Below are 26,706 nucleotides of genomic sequence, written 5' to 3'. Positions count from 1 at the left end.
GTCTTTTTCAAAATCAATAAACTTTGTTTCAAAGTCGATGAACCTTTTTTCAAAAACGATGAACAATATTTTTGAATTCGTGATTTTTTTTCCAAAATCGCTGAACTTGTTTTCAATCTTTTGAACTTTTCTTCATATCAATAAACTTTTTTTCATTATTGATGAATTTTTTTCGTATTTGATGATTTTATTTTCAAAATTTGATATTTTTTTAAAGGAAATGATTTTTTTAAATTGATGATTTTTTGAATTCATGGATTGTTTTAATACATGAACTTCTTTCAATTTTGTAAACTTTTTTTTTTGAATATGCGAACTTTTTCCCATGTTCTTGAACTTTTTTTGAAATCTGAGAACTTCAAATGTTGTTCAATTTTTTCAAAAAATCACGTATTTCCTAAATGTATTCTAGTAATTCAAAAATCTAAGGTATAGAGTAAGCCATATAATATGCAGTGCAATAAATAGTGCGGCTAGAGTTATTCTTAACTAGTTCGCCACCAATTTCAGTCACTAGTGATAAGTAGTGTGGTGGTTAGCCAAACATGTACACTAGTATAAAGGTGTGACATAGATTCCTTGAAGAGGCCACCTTTTTTTTGGGGGGGGGGGGGGCGTTCGTGAGCCGGCCTACCATGGACTGCTGTGAGCGCCAGCTTCCTTTCAAGGCGCTGGAGGTGCTGCATCGGAGCTCCCCTTAGTTGTCGCTTAAGGCGCTAACTAGGAGGTCTTTCTCTTTAGCGCTCACGCGGGACGTAGCCGGCTGCGGCCCATGGGCTAGTTATTTCCCTGTTTTGCTCGCTCGCTCGTTTGAAGAGTGATTGGCACTCACGCCTCTCCACCGTCAACATGACTGTTGACTTTTTAAGAAATATTCATGGATTTGTTTTCCTTGATAATTTAAGTAAAATTTTGTTGATTTTAAAATGTTCACGGATTTGAAAAGGTACACTATTTGAAAGCGTTCATTAATTTTTTTTAAAAAAATCATGAAATTGAAAAGTGTTCACGGATTTGAAAAAATGCTCACTGATTTGAAAAATGTCCATGAATTAAAATGAAAAGGAGAAAAAGGGAAAATAAAGAAAAATGACCGAACAGTAAAGAAACAAACAAAAGGAAAAAACCAGCGTTGCGCTCCAAATGCACCGTAACTGACGTATAAAGCTCCAAATATATTTCCGCAAATTGAGCACCGTATAGTAATGTGAGAAGTGGCTATTCTATACTATGTTCCAAAATATTTGTCGTGGTTTTAATTCAAATTTGTGAAATAAAACAATGACAAGTATTTTGGAACGGAGGGAGTATTAAGGATGCGAAACTTTTTAAGCAATTCGGCTGTAACACGTAGATATTATTAATTCATGCCGAGGAGAACTATAGCTCTTAGAGCATCTAAAACCGGGACTGCCAAAAAAGACCCATCACACGTAGATATTGTTAATTGCAACGTAGATCAAACCTACAAATATATGTCGTTCAGAACCCGACATGCCAAAAAAACATGCAAATCCATAAGTATTCTGATGCCTCTACTTTAAGTATGATGGTGACCCTTATTTAAGAGTCCTTCACCATGGCGTAAATAAATGTCACCATGGCCTCAATGCATATGCTCTCCCCCATTTACATCGACATCATCTGCATCTTCAACTGCATTTCTACGTAGGAGAGAGTAACAATTGTTCATAACGATCCTATCTCAATGTGAAGTAGGGATCATAATTCTTCACAACGTCCACTACACGCAAGAACAAATGACAAGTGACACTGACCCCCCCTCCCCCCGCCCTCATGGAATATCGGGTCAGTTTCAAGTAGCCATTGTAGAGACTCTTTCCGCCACTTATTCTATCTCAGGCAACAACAATCATGCCATTTATCGAACCCTTGAAGTTAAGAACACGCTCCCATTTCTTATCAATTTCTTCCTGGATGCCAATCACCACCATCATTTCATCATTCGTCATCATCAATGTCTCAAAAATCGAATGAATCAATGAACTCTTCGAATATGTAGTCATCAAGCTCAGCGTAATCAAATCATCATCCGACGAATACATCATTTGCCAACAAATGAGTAAAAGAATTAGCTCCATCTTTTAACTTCTGATCGGTTGGGACGAACAGTAAGGGCATCTCCAACACGGACCCCCAAACTGCCTACATCCGTCCAGACCGTGCAGTCTAGATGGATTTTGCCATCCAACACATTACCCCATCGGCCCGCTGACCAGATTGGTCGTCCAATTTCGTGCAAACAGGAGGTAAACCAGGAGCTTTGTGATGGTCTGCATGTGCATAGGGTTATGTAGCAATTTCGTGATAAGTAAGGTTTGTTGATCCCACTGGGAGCAAATAGGATGGCACCACAATCCCCGGTGATGCATTGTTACTTAACACAACTACGTTCACTTAAGTAGGTTGCTAGGGAACGGAAAAAGAGCGAACTAAACTAAGGTACTAGAGAAACGGAAAATAAATACTAAACTAAACAAAGGAAATAAACTATGAAATGTGATGCTTTAGATGAGGTTGTTGTCATCTAGGTACGCGTCTCATTAGGTATGTGCACATAATGGAGTTAAGCTTTATGAGTTATGACTATGCCACATGGTGGCTAAGTCAGTACCTGCATTATAGGATACGCCAATCTACTGATGGTAGGCTGTCCCTCACATAATGTTATCCCTCAAGACATGCCATATTGATACATATAACTCATTCGTCCTATTTCTTGTCTCATACCCGCGGAGGCTAACGTAAAGATATTAAGGTCACGAGGACCGGATGTAGGCAATAGGTTCTATGGACAACCTTGATCCTAGAATAATTGTGTTCCCCTAAGATGTTTGCACCTGTCACGTTGCAGGTCTATCGGTTTCCACAATCATCCATCAACTTCATGTGTGGCCTAAGAGTTGAACGTCTCCAACTATGCAATGGATTGAATGTCTAAATTACCGCAGAGGTAAATAAGCAACACGAAGAAACATACATAAATCTTCTCTACTATTAAAGGAGAATCGAACGTCGTGATGGTTCAACCTGCCGATGGTTTGACCTCCGCCTCCTATCGACCAACCTCTCCCCCAGCCTTCATACGCACGATTAAGAAAATCAAGAAAACTACCCCTCGCATGAAAAGAAGGAAAATAATCCATCGCAACAAATATCGGGAGAAAACAACTGAAAAGCGATCCAACCGCATGCGACACACACGATTGCAAAAGCAGTCCTCCCCTCCTCTCTCGTCGAGCTCCTGTCCTGTGTTCTCCACCGGCGAGACCGCAGGTCCCCGTTCCCTCCTCCGACTTCGTCGACTCTAGGGTGTCGTAGCACTGGATCCGTCGCAGAACTTCTCGAGACTCTCCTTCCCGCACGATCTCGAGAAGCCGCCGCCGTAACCGTCCCGGCATCTGCGCCCCGTCGCCCTCCTGCGAGCCGGGCGGCCGGGCCTCTTGTAACACCCCGGATATGATTTACCTAATATGTAATCCAACTCTTGCCGTTTCCGGCGTTAAGTTATTTTATTTCCTCGGGTTTGGGTTTTTGTCTCCGTGTGTTGTTGTTGTCGTCATGCATCTTATATCATTTCATCATGTGCATTGCATTTGCATACGTGTTTGTCTCATGCATCCGAGCATTTTCCCCGTTGTCCGTTTTGCATTCCGGCGTTCCGTTCTCCTCCGGTGGTCATTTCTACCTTCCTTTCGTGTGTGGGGATTAAACATTTCCGGATTGGATCGAGACTTAACAAGAGGCCTTGGTTTACTACCGGTAGACAGCCTGTCAAGTTTCGTACCATTTGGACTTCGTTCGATGCTCCAACGGTTAACCGAGGGACCGAGAAGGCCTCGTGTGTGTTGCAGCCCAACACCCCTCCAATTTGGCCCAAACCCACGAAAACTCTCTCCATCATCTAGAGCGTTCGATCACGATCGCGTGGCCGAAAACCGCACCTCATTTGGACTCTCCTATCCTCTATGCCTATATATACCCTCCTCCGAAATCCGGATCTTCTCCAAACCCTAATCCACCCCGCCGCCGGACATGTCCGTGTCCTAGCGGACGAAATCCGCCGCCGCGCCCGGCCTGTCAGGGAGCGCCACGTGTCCCGCCGGGGCTCCCGCCGCGCCGGCCCGCCCGGCCCAGGGAGGGCCCCCGAGAGCCCGCGCCTGCCGCCGCCCTCCTTCCTCGTCGCGCTGCCCGGGGCTTCTTCTCCCCGCGCTCGGGCGGCTGAGCCACCTCGCCGCCCGACGTCCTCCGGCCGCCGCGCCACCGCAGGTCCACGCCGCCGGCCACCGCCTCCCCAAGGCCTCGCCACCGACGCCGCCCCTCACCGCCACGGCCAGCGCCGACGAGCTCCTCCTCCACTCCGGTGCCCGGCCCCCGGCAAACTCCTCCTCGTCCTCGACTCCGGCTACCGCGGGCCATAGCTCCGGCGAGCTCGGATCCGGTGATCCTCGGGATCCGTGCCGGCTGGATCTAGATCCAAATCTCAGGGTTAACTTTCCTCCCGTAACCCTAATTAAATTGCCATGTTCATCGTGCCGTAACTTTGCATCCGTAGATCCGTTTTGGACATATAGCATATCAAAATGTTCGCCTCAGAGAGTACATCATTTCATCTCATTGCATCATTTTCATTTGAGCTCATCTTGATACCCAAAATGCTATTGGAAGAGTGCTATTTGAGTTAATTGTCAGATCTGCCGCTCCAATTAGCTATTTGTCATTTTTGCCATGATTATTGTATGCATGATATGCCCATGAGCTCTACATATGTTTTGTTATATGCTTTGTCATCTTTCCAGAGGTGCCATCCATGTATTTTTGTGATGTGTGTGGTGACTAGCACAAGCTTGCAAAGTGGTGCATTCGTTAATGCTGATTTCAGGGACTTAGTAATTCCACTAAGTCCTTGGACTGTTTTTATCAATATGCCATATGTTCATGTTGTTTCCTAGTGATCCGTGCCTCTTTTGAGGATGATCAGTAAGGATGTTTTGTTAATCTTGTAGTGCTCTATCCATCCATGTCTTTGTTTGCAATTATGGAGCACCCTAGCTTGAGTCAATCGAGCTCTACTTTTGCTATTTTGTGAATCTGGGCAGATTGTCTACTTGTTAGCGATTTTGCCGAGGATGTTGTAGTTGATCCGTGCATGCTATGATGTAGTTCTTGCCATGACTAGCTTGTATAATGTGTATTATTGATGGGTGCATGCTTAAATTGTCATGACTTGCTCTGTAGTGAGTGCATCGAGCTCGTAAACATGTCTACTTGATATCTGATTTGCATGCTCCAGTTTTTCACTAAGTTTCTGATCTGATTATGTTTTTGCCATGTTCACATGCTTGCAATTGTATTTTCTGATCCCTTTTGGCTCAAGGTCACTAAGGGACTTTTGTTAAGCTCTTTGAGTAGCTCCATGCCATGCTTTGCTTTGCCATGTTAAGTTCCTGTAGCATATAGTTTTCTTGCTCCAAAATGTGCTACCTGATCTGAAATTCCAGGCTTGTTACATCTTTCACTTAAGTCTGAAATCTGTTTATCAATTGCACTTTTTCCATGCTTGTTTGAACCTGTTTATTGATGAATTGGCCGTAGCTCAGTGTTCATCTTTTGTTAAGCATCATGAATGGATCCCTGCCATGTATTTTGTTGCCATGTTTGGGTGCTGTAGCATGTTTAACTTGTTGCATTTAGATGGCTACTTGCTGTTTATCGCAGACCGGTGCCATATTTGAATTGCTTGCCATTTCCAAACCGTGTCTCCGATTCCGGTGTTCTTTATATCGATTTCAACCGAAATAACCCACCTTTCTAGTGGCACACTTGGATTTCCATGTTGAGGCCAGGTTCATCCATTCCTTGTCAAATCTCGATATGCATCACATATCGCATCCCGCATAGCATACCATGTTTGCATCATGTGTTTGAGTTGCACGTGGTTGATTGTGTCCTTTTGCTTGTTTGTCTTGTTTGGGTAGAGCCGGGAGACGAGTTCGCTAACGAAGGAGCCCGTTGAGTTTGCTTTCGAGGATCCAGTCAACTCTAACAACTTTGCAGGCAAGATGATCTTACCCTCGAAATCACTACTATCTTTGCTTTGCTAGATGCTCGCTCTTTTGCTATGCCTATGCTACGATGCCTACCACTTGCTTATCATGCCTCCCAAATTGCCATGTCAAACCTCTAACCCACCATGTCCTAGCAAACCATTGATTGGCAATGTTTCCGCTTTGCTCAGCCCCTCTTATAGCGTTGCTAGTTGAAGGTGAAGTTTGGAGACCGTTCCTTGTTGGAACATTATTTACTTGTTGGGATATCATTATATTATCTTGTTATCTAAATGTCTATATACTTGGTAAAGGGTGGAAGGCTCGGCCTTTTGCCTAGTGTTTTGTTCCACTCTTGCCGCCCTAGTTTCCGTCATATCGGTGTTATGTTCCCGGATTTTGCGTTCCTTACGCGGTTGGGTGATAATGGGAACCCCTTGACAGTTCGCCTTGAATAAAGCTTTTCTAGCAATGCCCAACCTTGGTTTTACCATTTGCCACCTAGCCTCTTTTCCCTTGGGTTTCCGGAGCCCAATGGTCATCTTATTTAACCCCCCCGGGCCAGTGCTCCTCTGAGTGTTGGTCCAACCTAGAGCCCCTTGCAGCGCCACCTCGGGGAAACTTGAGGGCTGGTTTTAGTTGTATGGACTGCTTATCCGAGTGTGCCCTGAGAACGAGATATGTGCAGATCCTATCGGGATTTGTCGGCACATTCGGGCGGTGTTGCTGGATTTGTTTTAACTTGTCGAAGTGTCTTGTAGAACCGGGATACCGAGTCTGATCGGAATGTCTCGGGAGAAGGTATATCCTTCGTTGACCGTGAGAGCTTGTCATGGGCTAAGTTGGGACTCCCCTGCAGGGATTTGAACTTTCGAAAGTCGTGCCCGCGGTTATGGGCAGATGGGAATTTGTTAATGGTCCGTTGTAGATAACTGAACCTTAACTTAATTAAAAATGAATCAACTGTGTGTGTTACCGATGTCTCTTCTCGGCGGAGTCCGGGAAGTGAACACGGTGTGGAGTAATGCTTGCCGCAGGTTGTTCTCTAGTTATTCATTCGCGCTTTGCCTTCTTCTCGCTCGTCTTTTGCGAAAGGTTAGGCCACCATATATGCTAGTCGCTTGCTGCAGCTTCCAACATATTTTACCTTGTCTTACCTATAAGCTTTAAATAGTCTATCGCGAGGTGCGAGATTGCTGAGTCCCTGCGGGCTCACAGATTACTTTCCAAACCGATGCAGGCCTGATGACTCCGTTCCAGATGACGCTGAGCCTCAGTGGAGTTCGACAAGACACGCCGTTACTATGTGTCTTTCCCTGATGATCAGTAGTGGTGGCCAGTTGGGGCGATCGGGACCGTGTCGCATGTTGGGTTGATCTTTTATTTTGGCACCGTAGTCGGACCATGATTGTGATTGGTTGATGTAATGCTATTTATGTACTTTGTGTTGACGTGGCGAGTGTAAGCCAACTATGTACCTTTCCCCTTTTATCTATTTACATGGGATGTTGTGAAGATTACCTTACTTGCGACATTGCTTTCAATGCGGTTATGCCTCTAAGTCGTGCTTCGACACGTAGGAGATATAGCAGCATCGAGGGCGTTACAAGTTGGTAATCAGAGCCTTCCCCGACCTTAGGAGCCCCCACTGTTTGATTGTTTTTAGCAGCCGTTGTTGAGTCTAGAAAAATGTTTTGAGTCATTTAGGAATTATATATCGGAGAGTTTAGGAATTCTTTTACTCCCCAGTCCCTTCATCGCTCTGGTAAGGCATCCTGACGTTGAGTTTTGACTCTTCTCTTCTCAAATTTCACTAAAAATAATTTAGGATCACGCGGGTATCTTGGAATCGTTCCGATGATTTTGTGACGAGAACATTGTTCTTGGTGCCTCCTGTCATTTAGGGGTTGTGGCAGTGTCCTGGGGAGTTGAGCTCCGAGGTGTTGTCGTCACAATTTTATCGTTGCAGTTTTGGAATACCTGAGTTTAGTACGCCGACATCGAAAATCTCTTTTATGCAGTTGTTGGTGAGATAACCTCGACGCCACCCAGTACTGGGGCGGGAGTTCGGGAGTATTGCCATAACTTGTATAACTGATGCTTTTCGAAGGTTGAGGTAGATGGTTTCCGAAGTTTTTCTCGGTTATGTGTTGAAGGATGGATACAGCTGGATGTAGGATTTTCTAGATTTGGGTGAGATATTATGCTTCCCCTGTATCCCCAACACCTGATTGCATAACCGGAAAGGTTCGGGAGTTTCATAGGTGGGAATTCTTGTAGCTCTAGCTCTTCTTCCACGGATATTTGGTTTGAGATTGGGATTTCTTACCGAGTGTTCGTTCTTGATCCGTACCTTGTTGATTTTTTTCCTCTACCTAAATTCTAAGTGGCTTATCAATTTATGGATATGTGCCCATTTCAAGTGGAATGCATTCGTTCTTATGTTCGGATGTGAAGACTATATGTTGCAATATCAACCCGCTTGATTCAGCTTCATTTTATCTGTCAATGTGCTAACGGATCTCACCCTCTTCAGGATGGCTCCCGCTAAGAGCAGCAATCAGAATCAGAATCAGGATCCGCCACCACCTCCCCCTCCTCCGGAGGCATGGCAAGCTGTGATGGCCGCAACCAATGCAAACACGCAGTTGATCATGCAAATTCTTCAAGAGCGCAATCAAGCAAACCAAGGCAACCAAGGCAACAATCAGAATCACTTTGCTACACTCAACCAGTTCCTTGCTAACGGGCCAAAGACCTTCAGCAATTGTGTTGAGGCAACTGATGCGGATGATTGGCTCGTGGACTTATGCAAGCATTTCGAGTGCAGTAACGTCAGGCCTGAGGACTTTGTCAAGTTCGCTTCCTTCCAACTCAAAGACCAAGCTATAGAATGGTTCTAGCAGTACAAAGATTCCAGAGGAGGCCGTGTGATTACCTGGGATGAATTCCATCAAGACTTCAAAGCTCATCATATTCCTCAGAGCGTGGTTGAAAGCAAGCGTGAGGAATTTCGCAACCTGAAGCAAGGCTCTTTGTCTGTCTATGACTACAACAAGTTGTTTCAGAAGCTCGCCCGCTTTGCTAAGCAGGACGTCCCTGACGAGAAGAGCATGATATACCAGTTCAGGGGTGGTCTCAGAGAAGAAATCCAGCTAGCTCTTGTTCTCTTTGAGCCCTTGAGGTACGATGAGTTCTACAACATGGCATTGAAGCAAGAGGCTGCTCAACTGAGGTGTGATGCTTCCAAGAAGCGAGTCAGAGATGCTACTCCTTCTTCCTCTACTCAAGTGGCCAAGCAGCAGAAGTATTGGCTTCCTCCTCCTCCGTTCGTCAGCCGTATCAGCAGAAGAGCAAAGGTGGCAGTGGATCTTCCCACCCACCCAACCCTGGCTTTCAGAACAAGACTTCGTCTCAAGCTCCAAGATCGAGTGCTCCGTATCACCGTCCGCTTTCAGAGGTCACGTATGCAACAAGTGCCAACAGAAGGGTCACTATGCCAACAAATGCTTCAATCAGAGGCGTCTCTCCTCCTCCTCCTCCTGTGAGATCGGCAAGTACAGCTGTGGTCAAGCATAACCCCAAGCACGCCAAGGTCAACTTGCTGAATAGCTCAGGCAGAGGACTCGCCAGATGTCATCATGGGTAACCTTCCTGTTAACGATGTTCCTGCAAAAGTTCTTTTTGACACTGGTGCATCGCTTTCTTTTATTTCAACACCATTTGTGCCAAGCATGATTTTGTGACCGAAAGGATTCCTGTCCCGTTGAAGATTGTGTCTCCGGGCAAGCAAATGACTTCTAACAATTGCGTCCCGGATGTCTCTATCACGTTGGGCGACTACAAGTTCCTTTCTTCTCCGGTGGTTCTTGGTAACTCGGATATTGATCTTATTCTCGGAATGGATTGGCTTTCTAAGCACAAGGCGCATCTTGATTGTGCAGCCAGGCAGATTCAATTGACTCATTCGTCTGAGGATGTAATTGTCTTTGCCGCTCGTGATGATACCATCCGTCTGTTTTCTCTCAATAAGAAGGGTGAACTGGATGCCATCTCGCAAATCCCAGTCGTTTGCGAATATCAAGACGTCTTTCCAGAAGAGCTTCCAGGAGTGCCTCCGCACCGGCCAGTTGAATTCGTCATCGATCTTGAGCCTGGCACGGAACCAGTGTGCAAGCGTCCTTACAAGCTCGGACCTGAAGAGTTGAAGGAGCTGAATAAGCAACTCGATATTCAAGAGCAAATGGGTCTCATCCAACCTAGTTCTTCTCCGTGGGGTTGTGGTGTTCTTTTTGTGAAGAAGAAGGATGGAACGGACCGACTTTGTGTTGATTACCGTCCATTGAACAAGAAGACTATCAAAAACAAATACCCACTTCCCAACATCAATGAGCTGTTCGAACAACTCAAAGGTGCCCAAGTGTTCTCCAAGCTTTATCTCCGTATGGGTTATCATCAGATTCGAATCCATGAGCAAGATATTCCCAAGACGGCCTTCAAGACAAGCTATGGTTCATATGAATACACTGTCATGTCTTTTGGCCTCGTCAACGCTCCTCCGACTTTCTCTCGCATGATGAACTTCATCTTCAACGCCTACACCAATGACTTTGTTTTGGTCTATCTCGACGACATTCTGGTCTTTTCGAAGAACAAGGAAGATCATGCCAAGCACTTGCGTTTGGTGCTCGATAAGCTCAGGGAACACCAGTTCTACGCCAAGTTCTCCAAGTGCGAATTTTGGCTCGATGAGGTTCTTATCTTGGGCATATCATCTCTGCCAAGGGCATTGCGGTGAATCCTGAGAAGGTGTCTGCAATTGTGAATTGGGAACCACCTCAGAACGTGAAGCAACTCCGTAGCTTCCTCGGTCTCGCAAGCTACTGTCGAAGGTTCGTTGAGAACTTTTCAAAGATCACGAAGCCTCTCAAATCTTCTCCAGAAGCACGTCAAGTACGTTTGGTCTCCGGAATGTGACATTGCTTTCAACACTTTGAAAGAGAAATTGGTCACTGCTCCAGTTCTGACTCCTCCTGATGAATCCAAACCGTTCGAGGTCTTCTGCGATGCCTCTCTTCAAGGTCTTGGTGCAGTGTTGATGCAAGAAAGAAAGTTGTGGCTTATACCTCTCGCCAGTTGAAGCCCAACGAGAAGAACTACCCCACTCATGACCTCGAGTTGGCGGCAGTTGTGCATGCTCTTTTGACTTGGAGACATCTCTTATTGGGAAGAAAAGTGGACATCTTCACTGACCACAAGAGTCTCAAGTACATCTTCACTCAGCCTAATCTCAACCTCAGGCAGACTCGATGGGTCGAAATGATTCAAGAGTATAATCCGAGTATCGAGTATACTCCAGGCAAGGCCAATGTGATTGCTGACGCATTAAGCAGGAAAGCTTACTGCAACAGTCTGATTCTCAAGCCTTATCAACCCGAGCTTTGTGAAGCTTTCCGCAAACTTAATCTGCAAGTTGTTCCTCAAGGTTTCCTCGCCAACCTTCAAGTCTCTCCTACCTTGGAAGACCAGATTCGCCAAGCTCAGCTTCTTGATGCTATGGTGAAAAAGGTGAAGATTGGGATTGCCAAGAGTCAACCCAAGTACAAGTGCTACCGCCTTGATGACAAGGATACTCTCTTCTTCGAGGATCGTATTGTTGTGCCCAAAGGTGACCTTCGTAAAGTGATCATGAACGAGGCTCACAATTCTCTCCTCTCCATCCACCCTGGGAGCACGAAGATGTATCAGGACCTCAAGCAGGCTTATTGGTGGACTCGAATGAAGCGCGAGATTGCTCAGTTCGTGAATGAGTGTGATGTCTGCAGAAGAGTGAAGGCAGAACACCAAAGGCCAGCCGGTCTCCTCCAACCTCTTGCCATTCCAGAATGGAAGTTTGACCATATTGAGATGGACTTCGTGACTAGGTTTCCAAAGTCCAAGCGTGGCAATGATGCTATATTCGTTGTCATCGACAAACTCACTAAAGTGGCTCACTTTCTGCCTATCAAAGAGTCAATCACTGCAGCTCAATTGGCGGAGCTGTATACCTCCCAGATTGTCTCGCTGCACGGCATTCCACAGGTGATCTCTTCAGAACGTGGCAGCATCTTTACCTCCAAGTTTTGGGAGTCTTTTCAGAAGGCCATGGGCACCAACATCCGCTTCAGCACAACTTTCCATCCTCAAACTGGCGGTCATGTCGAGCGTGTCAACCAGATTCTTGAAGAAATTGCTCAGGGCTTGTGTGATCTCTTTCGGCATGAAGTGGGAAGATTATCTTCCATATGCTGAATTCTCCTACAACAACAGTTTTCAAGCAAGTTCGGGCAAGGCCCCATTCGAAATCCTGTATGGCAGGAAGTGCCGTACCTGTTGGGGATATTACTACTAGGCGTAAACCGGCCTATCTGGGCCGGGTTAACTTCGTCAGTAGTTAAGTATGTTAAAGCCCAAGAAGACAGAGGAGGGCTCAAGGCCCATGGTCGGTTCAAGGCCTGTAGCCGTAAACCGGCGTTAGTAGTTAACTTGTATTGTAAGTTAGGAATAAGTAGAGACCAAACCGGACACATCTATGAGCTGGTATTGGGACTCTGTAAGCCGACGGGAGTCACCCGTGTATATAAGGGGACGACCCGGCGGCGGTTCAGACAACAGACAACAACTCGAGACATAGGCGAAGCTTGTTTGCTCCCTAGTCATCGAAACCCCATCAATTCCATCACAACTAGACGTAGGCTTTTACCTTCATCGAAGGGGCCGAACTAGTATAAACTCTCTTGCGTCCCTATGTCCGCTTTAACCCCTTCAAGCTAACCCGTCGCGATGGCTCCACGACTAAGTCCTTTCTCTAGGACATCTGCCGTGACAAAACCACGACAGTTGGCGCCCACCGTGGGGCTATCGCACGATGGTTTCCGGTTCTTGGAGGGCTTTGAAGGACTCGAGGGCTACGCTGTAGGCCGGATGACTAAGAGTCGTCGCGGCAAGCTCTACATCGACGACGCAGGCTGGGGCCCCGAGGCCGGCTCAATTGAGTACGGGTACCGGGTCCCCTTTGGTAGCATTCACGTTTTCATTGGCAAGATCGGTGAACCGGGCCCTGAGCCGGACATCTGCACCGACCTCGTCGAGACGGCTCAGCGTGCGCGATCCGCCCGGGTTAAACCGGCCATGAAGCGTGCCTTCGTGGGAGTCATCCATGGAGGAAGTTATGAGGATGGATCGGAATCTCGCGGCGATGCCGTCGTTTGTTCCGATGACGAGTCATCGACCGGAGAAACCGAATCTCTTTATCAGCTACAAGACGGCCGGATTGGGGGCTGTTCCGATGGCGACAGTATTCCGGACCCCTCTGATCTGCCCAACCGGGTTGGAATATTCATGACTGGCACACAAGCAGCGCTTCATTCTTCGACCGCTGCGGCAACGACCTCCGGTTCAGCAGCGGCAACGGCTGCCGGGGCAGGAGGCCCTGTGCGCCCGCCGGCTCAGGTTCTATCAGAACTATTTGATGCATTGGCTGTGCTTATGGCGGAAGTTAATCCGCCGCGATCAGGACGTTCACAACACGGAGATTGCAAAGGTAAAGGAACAGATCACCCAGGCCAAGGCGGATCTGGCGGCTGAGGACACCAGGATGGCCGCAGAGCGGGCCGCTTTAGACGCACAGGCCTACAGGCTTATGTTGGACCAGAGCGCGTCGCATGAAGTCATGAGGAGGAAGCACCGATCCCGCTTACCTCCGGTTTTCGAGGCCAGAGACCTTTTCAACACTCCAGGACCAAGAGCCGGCAATCCGCTGGAGGGAAACCGGGCAGAAGCCCCTGGGACCGGTGCACCGGTTCAGCCTCGTCAGATGGACCCGCCTCGTCAAAACACCGTTATACCTCAGGATGCTTTAACACCTCCGGGTCACTACTCCAACCCAATGGACAATCTTGTTGCCGCTGCTGCACGGCTGGAGGCCATTCCAATTGAAGGTGACTCGCCACAGGCAGTAGAGACGACGGGTCAAGGAACTTCTGAGGACAGCTTTGGCCCAACAGGAAGCGTACTCGTACAGCCGCGACCGGATCCACTCGACCCCCCGTCCAAGCCGGAGCTATAGCAGACATATGGATGAACCAGCAGTGTCGAGTAATGAACGACGTGGAGCACCCCGTGGTAACAACCCGACGGGTGGTGCTGATGACGCTCAGGAAGTGGTGAACCGGGCCCGACGCGTGCAGGGAGGCCGAGTTAGCCGCACAGCATCAGGCTCGGCAGCTCACACCGGTTCGTCCAACCATTCGATCGAACCTGGTGTTACTTCTAGTTCTTTGGGGGTGCCTTGCCTTATCCCCGCTTTACGCAATGCGCCTGCCCAAGGATTTCAAAGGCCCGCGCAAGGACCAAATTACACGGCGGATCAACCTCCAGAGACATGGGTGGAGAGCTATGAGATGGCCATGGAGATGCTTGATGTGGATGACGCGGCGTGTGCGAAATACTTCACCATGATGCTTGAAGGAACGGCCCGTACTTGGTTAAAAAGCTTGCCGGCTAATTCTATCAGTTCATGGGCCCAATTACGAGCCCGGTTTATCAGCAATTTCAAGGATACATGTAAACAGCCTATGTCGATAGTGGACTTAGCTGCATGCGTCCAGGAGGAAGGAGAATCAACGACTCATTGGGTGCGCCGGGTTTCACAAGTGTTGCACTCATCAGACGCATCAACGCTGACACCGCAGTATTAACCCTAGAAGGCAACTGCCGGTTTGGGCCCCTGAAGCTGAAGTTGGGACGGATGAAGCTCTCGTGTCTCTTCATGGGGACCCTCATGGCCGCTTTGGTGAAATATGCTGATTCTGATAGTACCAAGGATCCCGAATCTGATGATGACAAGACAGGGAAAGGGAAGAAGAACAGCAGCTCCAAAGGTCAGCAGCATCACTGGGCAGGCAATGGTGGTGGAGGCAAGCGTAAAGCGGATGGTAACATGGACTTTGTGGCTAATACCAACGCACAGGACAATGGCCAGCGACGCAAGGGTAGACCGAAAAATCGTAATGGAGCACCCAACCCTAACCCAAACCGCCTAAACTATCTGCTAAGCCAGCCCTGTCCAAGACATGGGACGAAGGAGGCGCCAGCAAACCACCTTTGGAAGGATTGCTTTATTATGCAGGAGTTCAAGAATTCTAATAATTTCCGGTATGATCACGAATCTGGCGGTGGCTCAGGATCCGGGCCGGGTTACGGTGGAGGAAGTTCCGGTTCAGGATTTCAATGGTAATCCGGGCGGACATAATGGTCAAAATAGTCAGAACAACCAGGGTGGTTACAACCAACAGCAGCAACAGTCAGGTTACCAGAGCAACCCAAAGCAGTTGAGTAGTGGGCAGTACCATGTCTTCACCACTAGCTTGGACAAGCGAGACCGGAAGGTTCAGAGGCGGGGTCAACTCTGTTGAACCGGCCATACCCCGTTATCTACGTTGGTCTGAACAGCCAATCATATGGAGCAGAGAGGATCACCCACCCCCAGGTCGATAATCCGGGTCAGTTGGCTCTGGTGGTGGCGCCTCAGGTGGGAGGTTATAAGTTCACCAAGGTGCTCATGGATGGAGGTAGCAGCATTAATATCTTGTACTATGAGACCTTCCGTCGTATGGGACTGACAGATAAAAATCTTAAACCGTCTAATACGGTGTTCCACGGTGTAGTACCTGGCAGATCAGCATATCCTGTTGGCAAGATAGCTCTGGAAGTGGCCTTTGGGGATGATCATGATTCCAGGTCGGAGACATTGACGTTTGAAGTGGTGAAAATCCAGAGTCCATATCACGCCCTGTTTGGGCGACCGGCTACGCCAAGTTTATGCACGCCCTGTTATGTGTATTTGCAGCTCAAGATGCCGGGTCACAAGGGGACAATAACGGTTCACGGAAGCCGCAAAATCGCTTTGGAATGCGAGGAAGGAGATGCGGCTTATGCAGAGTCGGTTTGTGCCACCGAGGAGTTGAAGTACTATAAAGACAATGTTGATCCGGCGGACATGACTCCGTTGAAGAAGCCAACTACGGAGCATGATCCGGCCCTGAAGTTCAAATCGGCAGCAGAAACTAAGCTTGTTGACTTCGTACCTGGCGATTCGTCCAAGCAGTTCAGCATCAGTGCCAACTTGGATCCGAAATAGGAAAGCGCGCTCATCGAGTTCATCCGTGAGAATCGGGACATTTTTGCATGGAAGCCCTCTGACATGCCAGGTGTACCGAGGCAACTCGCTGAGCACACACTAATGTGGATCCTAAATACAAACCGGTGAAACAGTTCCTCCGCCGGTTTAACGAAGAAAGACGCAAGGCGATTGGAGAAGAGGTAGCCAGGCTCTTAGCAGCTGGCTTTATTGTTGAAGTTTTTCACCCTGAGTGGCTTGCCAATCCGGTGCTGGTCCTTAAGAAAAACGGCACCTGGCGCATGTGTGTGGATTACACAGATCTTAATAAGGCTTGTCCAGCAGATCCTTTTGCCCTCCCCCGTATTGATCAAATTATTGATGCTACGGCGGGTTGTGAGCGTTTAAGTTTTTTGGATGCGTATTCTGGCTATCATCAGATCAAAATGGCAGTTAAGGACCAGGAGAAGACAACATTTATAACTCCCTTTGGAGCCTTCTCTATGTGTCTATGCCCTTCGGGCTCAAGAGTGCCCAGGCAACTTACCAACGGTGTGTACAAAATTGTCTTCACAAGCAGATTGGCCGTAATGTACATGCTTACGTGGATGATATCGTGGTTAAGTCCAGGGAGAAGGAGACTCTGATTGATGATTTGAAGGAAACCTTTGATAACCTGAGAACATACAAGATGATGCTTAATCCGGACAAGTGTGTCTTTGGTGTACCGGCGGGCAAGCTATTGGGTTTTCTGGTGTCCAACAGGGGAATTGAGGCTAATCCGGAGAAGATCACGGCTATCACCTCCCTGGCTAAACCGAAGTGTATCAACGATGTTCAACGCCTGGCAGGCCGGATTGCCGCGTTAAGCCGGTTTATCAGTCGTCTTGGTGAGAAGGCAATCCCTTTGTATCAGATGTTGAAAAAACGGATCAGTTTGTTTGGAGCTCGCCGCTAATGAAGCATTTGAGGACTTAAAGCGGCAGTTGGCCAATCCACCTGTGCTCGCCGCTCCCATTGACAAGGAGCCGTTACTGCTATATGTTGCTGCTAATGCTCGGGCGGTCAGCGTGGCTATTGTGGTGGAGCGAGAGGAGGCAGGCAAGGAGCATCCGGTTCAACGACCGGTCTATTATATCAGCGAGGTGCTAATGAGTCCAAGCAAAGGTATCCGCATTGGCAGAAGCTGGTGTATGGAGTTTTTATGGCAAGCCGGAAGCTTAAACAATATTTCCAAGGGCACCCAATTACGGTGGTCAGTTCTGCTCCTTTGGGAGATATCATCCAGAACCGGGAAGCAACTGGCCGGATTGCAAAGTGGGCCATAGAGCTGGGGCCGTACGGTTTGAAGTATGTGCCTCGGACAGCGGTTAAGTCTCAAGCACTTGTTGATTTCATCAATGATTGGACGGAAATGCAAGCACCTGAAGAAAAGCCGGATCATACGTATTGGACCATCCATTTTGACGGATCCAGGCAGTTGGAAGGCTCGGGGGCTGGAGTCGTATTAACTTCCCCACGAGGTGATAAGTTTTGTTATGTTCTCCGCTTAATGTTCCCTTGTACTAACAATGCAGCTGAGTATGAAGCCTTGCTCCATGGTCTCCGGATGGCTAAGGAGATGAATCTAAGTCGAGTTAAGTGCTTCGGTGACTCGGACCTTGTGGCTCAGCAAGTGTCTGGCACTTGGGACTCCAAGGACCCACTCATGGCGTATCGTCGGGAGGTGGATATTGTTGCAGGTTATTTCAAAGGCTATCAGGTGGACCACGTGGACCGGCGGAAAAATGAAGCGGCAGACGCTTTAAGCCGGCTGGGCTCTCAGCGCAAACCGGTCCCGCCCAATGTTTTTCTGGATGTGCTGCACAACCCGTCGGTCAAGATCCCTGGTGAAGAGGATTTGGCTATTCCTGATCCGGAGGCTCAATTGGTGGCGGCTCTTCATGTTATTCCGGATTGGACGCTTCCTTACCTGGCGTACAAGAACCGGGGCGAGTTGCCAGAGGATGAGATTCTGGCCCGGCAGATAATCCGGCGATCCAAGTCCATGGCTATCATCAACGGCGAGTTGCATCATTGCAGTGTATCAGGAGCTTTTCAACGTGCGTGTCTCCTGAAGAAGGCCGTGAAATTTTGCGTGAGATCCACGAAGGAGATTGTGGTCACCACGCCGGTTCAAAGTCTCTGGTGGCTAAAGCGTTTCGCCATGGCTTCTATTGGTTAACTGCTCATGCTGATGCGGAGGATCTGGTCAGACGATGTGATGGTTGCCAAAGGTTTTCAAGACGTGCTCATGTACCGGCTCAAGAATTGAGAATGATTCCAATTACTTGGCCGTTTGCGACTTGGGGGCTGGATATGGTTGGGCCTTTCAAAAGGTCCAAAGATAAGAAGACCCACCTCCTGGTGGCGGTTGACAAGTTTACAAAGTGGGTGGAGGCAGAACCTGTTAGCAAGTGTGATGCGGCCACGGCGGTTCAGTTCATCAAAAAGGTGATTTTCCGGTTTGGCTTTCCGCACAGTATTATCACAGATAATGGTACCAATTTGTCCAAAGGTGCTATGAAGGAGTTCTGCGAACGGGAGCACATCCGGCTCGACGTTTCATCAGTGGCACATCCACAGTCCAATGGTCAAGCAGAAAGAGCTAATCAAGAGATCTTGAGAGGCATCAAGCCCCGGCTCATGGTTCCTTTGCAGAGAACGCCGGGTTGTTGGGTAGAAGAATTACCATCTGTGTTATGGAGCATCAATACAACACCCAACAGATCAACAGGATACACACCGTTCTTCATGGTTTATGGAGCGGAGGCGGTTCTCCCCAGTGATATCCGTCATGATTCACCTCGTGTAACGGCTTATATTGAAGCGGACAACGAGACAGCACGGCAAGATGCTTTGGACCGGTTGGATGAAGAGCGTGACATCGCAGCCGCCCGATCGGCGATTTACCAGCAGGATCTTCGTCGTTATCACAGTCGCCGAGTCAGAACCAGAACCTTTCAGGAAGGAGATTTGGTGCTTCGGCTCATCCAAGATCAGACTGATATGCATAAGCTATCCCCACCTTGGGAGGGGCCTTTCGTGGTCAGCAAGAATCTGCACAACGGGTCGTACTATCTGATCGATATTCGAGAGCATAAAGACTCACGTACATCAGAGGAGGAGACCAACAGGCCGTGGAACATATAGCTCATCTTCGGCCTTACTATACCTGAGCCATTGGCTATACTTATGTACATATTACGACAATGTATATATTATGATTAAATATAATAAACCGGAACCTCAGCTAAAGCGGGGTATCTGTTCTTTTACATCATGTGAGGTTACACGGAGTTGCTCTAAAGCGGCCTCCGGTTTACCCCTTGAGTTCGCTTTTAAAAGCATCGTGTTATATCACTTGGAGGATTGGTCGTGTCCGAACCAATACCATGCCTCTTGATAGGCGAGAGCCACCAGATCACTTGGGGACTTGGTCATGTCTGAACCAGTCATGCCTCTTGATCGGCTTAAGGCCACAGAATCACTTGGGGGCTTGGTCGAACCCGAACCATGACCATGCCACTTGATCGGCATAAATGCCACGGTTTCATTTGGGGACCTGGCTGACTAGAACCATAGTTACACCTAACGGGAGCTTGGTCGTGTTCGGCCATGGTAACACCATCTGATCAGCTCAAATAAACCTTTTTTTGCAACGTTTTGTCATTGCACTTGATTTACACTTTTCTTTGAAGGGTTTTTTTTGCTTTTTATTGCGTTTTTTAAACCGACAAAGTTTTTTAACCAATCAATTGACGGAACACAGTTCACGTCAATCCGGAGACTATTTGCCCGGTTTGATCCTTGTTGTTAACATCCTCTTATGGAGTAACACGGTGTTTATTATAACCCGGCACGGTTTACATGGTAAACCAGCGTCATATATATACAGGAGCTGTTATCTCCTCCAACAGTGTGGGTTTGCAAAACTCCGCTTCAAGATTGGCCAAGCCAACTTCACGCTCAACGATGGCAGGTATTATGTATCTCAAAAATTTGATCATATACTTAAAATTTTGTTTTGGATTCATATATGCAGACATCATATTCCGCCTGACGGTACAACCGCGGTGGCACTTGACGAATTTTTCATTTCAGAAAGTGTTTTGGAAAGTTCATTACCACAGGAAGAACAAATTATGCACGAAGGCATATCAACATCAAAGGTATCAGCTAGCCTATTACAAGGCAACATGGTGCCCATAATAATATAATTGTTTTTCACAAAGGAGAGGCAGTTTTAAAACCGGCTTCCGGTTCAAGCTTGGTCACCAGCCTGGCCTGATGGTTGTGGGTCATCCTGCGCCGCTTCAGCCTTCCGTTTCTCTACCCAGTGGCTGGAAATCCACAGTTGTCCAGTCGATTCCCATTAATGCTTGAAAAACAGCTTCATCATGGATCAGCAATGACGGGTCAATATCGGGAGCGTAAGTATGCTTACGGATTGGAGGGATCAGATTTTCCGATTCATGGATTGGTGCAGCTATTCGCTTGTTCTGACTGTCATATTGGGCTTGATAATGAGACAAGTCTGCTTCTTCAGCCAATTGACAAGCTAGCGGACGTACCTCCCGGTTTATTGCTCGCAGATCCGCTTCACCAAATTCTGACCCGTCTTCCTTCAAGCTGGGATAGCCCTGAGCCGCTTCAATAGGATCAAAATCCGGCACCCAGGCTTTTGCCCGGATTAAGGCATTGATTGCACCGGTTCGAGCAGCAGATTTCTTCAGCTCTTCAACCCGGGCAGGAAGCACCGACAGTTTCATCAGAGTATCTTGAATCAAAGTGGGCGCCGGTTTGTTATGAGATGCGGTACAGATGATCCGCTGGGCACCAGTATACAATTGTTCAACCAATGTATAGGCGGCTTTTAGTTTCTTCCGCACATCTGACCCCAAGTGATCAATGCGTGTCCCTGAAATACCATAAAGGGTTAATAAACCGGCGACTCTGTCAGAAGGCAGAGCCAATTCAGAAGGCAAACTGGCTTACCAAAGATAGCAGTAGTCATGGCATGCACGTGCCGCTTTATGCTGGTCAGTTCATCCGCCACTGGTTTTAGTGCAGCCTCGGCATCCTCTGCTCGTTTGATCAAAGCGGACTTTTCAGTGGCCCAATCCGCCCGCTTCTTCTTGAAGCTCTCCTTAAGCTGTTCCATGGCGCTTAAAGCGCTGGCCAATTCCTCTTTTGCTTTGGAGGTTTCAGCCTGTTGGGTTTTCAGGTTTTCTTGGAGATCGGTGACTTGGTTTTCTTTCGTCTTCAGCTCCGCCTGCATGCATACAGATATATGCTTCAACAAATCGGTATAAGGATTCAAGTACCAATCACATAACAAGTTATGCACTTAGCACTTGGGGGCTAATGCATATTCGATCTTCATCTTTCAATTGCTTACAAAGTCCCAAGATCAATACAAGTATTCAACTTGGCACTTGGGGGCTAATGGCTATTTGCTCGTATATATTCTGATGCGGCAATTTCAATTACTTAAAGTACCGGTTTAACTACGTTAAGTTGAACCGGCCCTTGGGGGCTACATCAGGAATTTCAAAGCATCAAGATTTATATTGGTAAGTCCCGGTTTGAAAGAATATTACAAACCGGCCCTTGGGGGCTAGGAGAGTCAGCAAGAATGGAAGCATACAAGCAGGAAGGAGCATATGGAAGTTACCTCATATTTCTCTTTCATCATATTAACCAGACCGGCTTCATAGTCGCGACTGGTATACAACCGGTTCAGATAGCCGGAATGGATATCTTGGGCGTTCAGAGCAGCATAAGTCGTCAGATCAGCGTTCCACTTGCCTTTGCCAAAGGCAGCAAATTCTTCCTTGGCAGAATGTTTGGATAAAGCGACAGGATTGCTTGGCTCAGTATGGCCAGTGCCAGTAATGACAACCTCATCATCCTGGGTACCGCCGGTTTGCACTGGGGCTGTTGGCTTGTTAGTAGGTTTTGCTGGACCGGTGGAGCTTTCAATCCGGATGGAACCTGTGGGCTGATTGACAGGACCTGAGGCATCAGTAGGTCTCTCTTCAGCAATAAGATCATCGTCTTGCTGCGGTGGATCGTTGGGTATATCCTCAGGAATAGCCGCTTCAAGATTGGGTGTCTTGCCTGGTTCAAGAACGACATCTTCTTCGGCCGCTTTGTCCAGGCGGGCCTTCTTGCTTGGCCTAGGTTTGGCCCTGAGAAGAATAACAAAATCAAATACAGCATATGTTCTAAGGCGAATGTACTGCAAACATCACAATAAGTATAGCTTACCCAAGCACCGTTTTGAGCGGTGGGAGCTGAGTAGCCGATGACTCGCCAGAAGATGAGTGGGAAGTAACCTGGTAATCGGAGTCAGACGGATTAAGAGGTTGACGAAAGCAGCCCGCTTTAGGACAAGCACTGACAAGCAAATTAGAGACCTCTGAACGGCGTTTCCGAACCGGACTGTTCGGTAAACCGGCGGAGGTAACTACCTGGCCGCTGTGCCGGGTTGTGCGACGAGCTTCGTGCTGTTGGGTCTTCATAAGAAATTTGGGATCCAAATAAGCAAGAGGATGAGAAAATTTAACTTTCCGGTTTGCCTGACGGATTTTTAGCGAAGGCAAAGGTTCTGAATCGGAAGAGAGAATAATTACCTCTGCAGCATCAGCGTGGCTGGCTTCGGCATCATCCTGACAAATATCATCATCAATAAGACGCATGAAAAATAAGCCAAGTGAGTCAAGATCTACCTCAAGGTCCGGATTATCCACATCATCATCAGGGGCCGGATTAGAAGATGCAGTAGTTCTTTTCCTGTGGGCAGTCTTCTTTACAGCTTTAGTCTTTTGCCGAGTTGCTCTTTCCGGTTTGTCTGGTTTTTCCGGTTTCTCCTGCGGCAATTTCTTGCTCCAAAACGGATCATTGCCCTGATTACACAGACACTGATATTAAACAAAGACCAGATATATCAACAAAGATTCAGCAAAAAGAAAAATCAAAGTCTTACAGCTGGCGGTTTGTTGGTGGCACAGAAGGGAAGCAGGCCGTTTCTAGCACAGGGTGTTCCGGTTCATTCAGCATCTTATTCACAGCCTCTGTGATTTCTTCATCGGTGAGCTGGATTTTGGAATGTCGCAGTGGGTCATCAACACTGCCAGTATACTCGCACATCAAACCGGAGCGCTGACTAAGGGGCAGTATGCTCCATGATATCCAACAGCGAGCGAGATCAACCCCTGTTAAACCGTTGGCCATAAAGGCTCTGAGCTTTGATAGTTGAGGAGCATATTTACTTCTCTCCTGTGCAGTCAATCTTTGTGGAAAAGGGTGTGTATTGCTGAGCCGCTCCGGTCGAAAGCCAGGCAAGGGATTCTCACCAGCAGGGGAGGTGTCTTTGCAGTAGAACCATGTCTGATTCCATTCTTTGGGGTGGCTATGCAGTTTGGCGTGAGGGTATGTGACCTCTTTCCTTTTCTGAATCGCCACGCCACCCAACTCCGTATTGGAGCCGTCAGTAAACTCAGTAGGCGGTTTAGATGGAAAAGGTCTCTGAACAATTCCACTGTGGGCTCCTCTTGAAAGAACGCTCATAGAGCACTTGGAAGTGACACATATTTGTAACAGAGTTGGGGCCAGTGTCTTGCGTGGATGGAGTTGGAAATCGGCTAAAACATCCCGGTAAAATTTAGAACCGGGCGGCTTAAAGCCCCGGGCTAAGTGATCTACGAAAACAACAACCTCTCCTTCTCGAGGTGTGGGAGGGCATTCTTTGCCAGGAGCCCTCCAATGGATGGTATCTTTGCTGCCTAAAGCGCCAATCAGGACTAAATCGTCCAGTTGAGCCTCTGTGACGAGAAGGAACCCAATTGCACTCATACACTTGCTTGGCCATGATGGAATCTACAAGGTAGAAGATCCCGGTTCAAAAATGCATTTGATCAAGATACATTGGTATGGGCACTGTTAAACCGGAGACAGAACTATCTGAACCGGAGTTTTATGAAGCAACAAGCATCTGGCGGTTCAATAAGGGGACTAATGGCATATACCGGTTTGAATTTTCTATAAGGTTAAACCGCCTGATCTAAGCATTGCGGATGGACAAGTACGCAGAAACAGGTTTCACAAGATTTCCTTATAGCATTGGATCTGAAGCAAGTTCAGAAAAGAGATAAATACTTAGAGGTTCAAAGGAGCAGTACCGAACCAATGAGCAAAACGTTCATATAGATCTATGGTTTGAGATGCATAAGTGAAGGCGAAGGTCAAACAACTATCATTGCACAGAGTAAAGATTTGCGGATTCATCTAAAGATCTATCGTATGAGCAAGAGGCAGACGATGAACACTGAAGAACTGCGAAACCCTAGGTCAGATCTGCGGGGGAAAGGATAGAAGATTTACCGGAGCTGAGGAAGATGCGGAAGGTTGCCGCGATGCTCTGGTGCGCTCAGGTTGATGCCGGCCAAGGATGAGGCAGAGGTCGACGGCGGCGGAGCTCCGAGGCTGGCGACGCGAGGAAGACGAAGAAGGCACGGAAGGAGAAAAGAAATGACCCTTCGGTCCTATTTATAAGGCGAAAGAACATGAGTCAGGCGCGACAATCAAGGGGCCACAAAACGGAGCTGTCGCCTCGATTTCCGCCGATCTATTAAACAAAGAAGCATAATGGATAGCTTCGTTATGACAGGTGACGTCACTCCGGTTTACAGCAATCAGAGAAGATGACATCATGGCGGTTTACCAATTTATAAGAAGATGTTGAAGATGAAGCTTTTATTAAAGGATTGACATGAACCCGTTCAAATCAATCTGGGGCCTAATGTTGGGGATATTACTACTGGGTGTAAACCGGCCTATCTGGGCCGGGTTAACTTCGTCAGTAGTTAAGTATGTTAAAGCCCAAGAAGACAGAGGAGGGCTCAAGGCCCATGGTCGGTTCAAGGCCTGTAGCCGTAAACCGGCGTTAGTAGTTAACTTGTATTGTAAGTTAGGAATAAGTAGAGACCAAACCGGACACATCTATGAGCCGGTATTGGGACTCTGTAAGCCGACGGGAGTCACCCGTGTATATAAGGGGACGACCCGGCGGCGGTTCAAGGACAACAGACAACAACTCGAGACATAGGCGAAGCTTGTTTGCTCCCTAGTCATCGAAACCCCATCAATTCCATCACAACTAGACGTAGGCTTTTACCTTCCTTGAAGGGGCCGAACTAGTATAAACTCTCTTGCGTCCCTGTGTCCGCTTTAACCCCTTCAAGCTAACCCGTCGCGGTGGCTCCACGACTAAGTCCTTTCTCTAGGACATCTGCCGTGACAAAACCACGACAGTACCCCTCTCAACTGGTCTGAAACCGGCGAACGTCAACTTCTGGAAATGACTTAATCACAGAGGCAGAGGAAATGTGCAAAGTCATTCGAGATAACCTCAAAGCAGCCCAATCGCGCCAGAAGAGCTACTATGATAGTAAGCACCGTGATTTGGCTTTCGAGATCGGAGATCATGTTTACCTCCGCGTCTCTCCAATGAAAGGTACTCGTCGCTTCGGTATCAAAGGGAAGCTTGCCCCTAGATACGTGGGACCTTTCAAGATCGTCAGCAAGAGAGGCGATCTCGCCTATCAACTCGAGCTTCCTTCAAACTTTGCAAATGTGCATGACGTGTTCCATGTCTCTCAGCTCCGCAAGTGCTTCAAGACTCCTGACCGCACCATCAACTTCGAAGACATTGATCTCCAAGAAGATCTCTCTTATCGTGAGCACCCCGTTGCTATTCTTGAAGAGACTGAACGCAAGACTCGCAATAAGTCAATCAAATTCCTCAAAGTCAAGTGGTCACACCATTCCGACCGTGAAGCCACCTGGGAACGCGAGGATCACCTCCGTTCTGAGTACCCGGCGTTCTTTCAGTCCTAGATCTCGGGACGAGATCCTTTCGTAGTGGTGGAGTGTTGTAACACCCCGGATATGATTTACCTAATATGTAATCCAACTCTTGCCGTTTCCGGCGTTAAGTTATTTTATTTTCTCGGGTTCGGGTTTTTGTCTCCTGTGTTGTTGTTGTTGTTGTCATGCATCTCATATCATGTCATCATGTGCATTGCATTTGCATACGTGTTCGTCTCATGCATCCGAGCATTTTCCCCGTTGTCCGTTTTGCATTCCGGCGTTCCGTTCTCCTCCGGTGGTCATTTCTACCTTTCTTTCGTGTGTGGGTTAAACATTTCCGGATTGGACCGAGACTTGCCAAGCGGCCTTGGTTTACTACCGGTAGACCGCCTGTCAAGTTTCGTACCATTTGGACTTCGTTTGATGCTCCAACGGTTAACCGAGGGACCGAAAAGGCCTCGTGTGTGTTGCAGCCCAACACCCCTCCAATTTGGCCCAAAACCCACCAAACCCCTCTCCATCATCTAGAGCGTTCGATCACGATCGCGTGGCCGAAAACCACAC

Source organism: Triticum urartu, chromosome 3, assembly GCF_003073215.2.
Source record: "Triticum urartu cultivar G1812 chromosome 3, Tu2.1, whole genome shotgun sequence".
Lineage (NCBI taxonomy): Eukaryota > Viridiplantae > Streptophyta > Magnoliopsida > Poales > Poaceae > Triticum > Triticum urartu.
Note: the sequence above shows the minus strand (reverse complement) of the source record.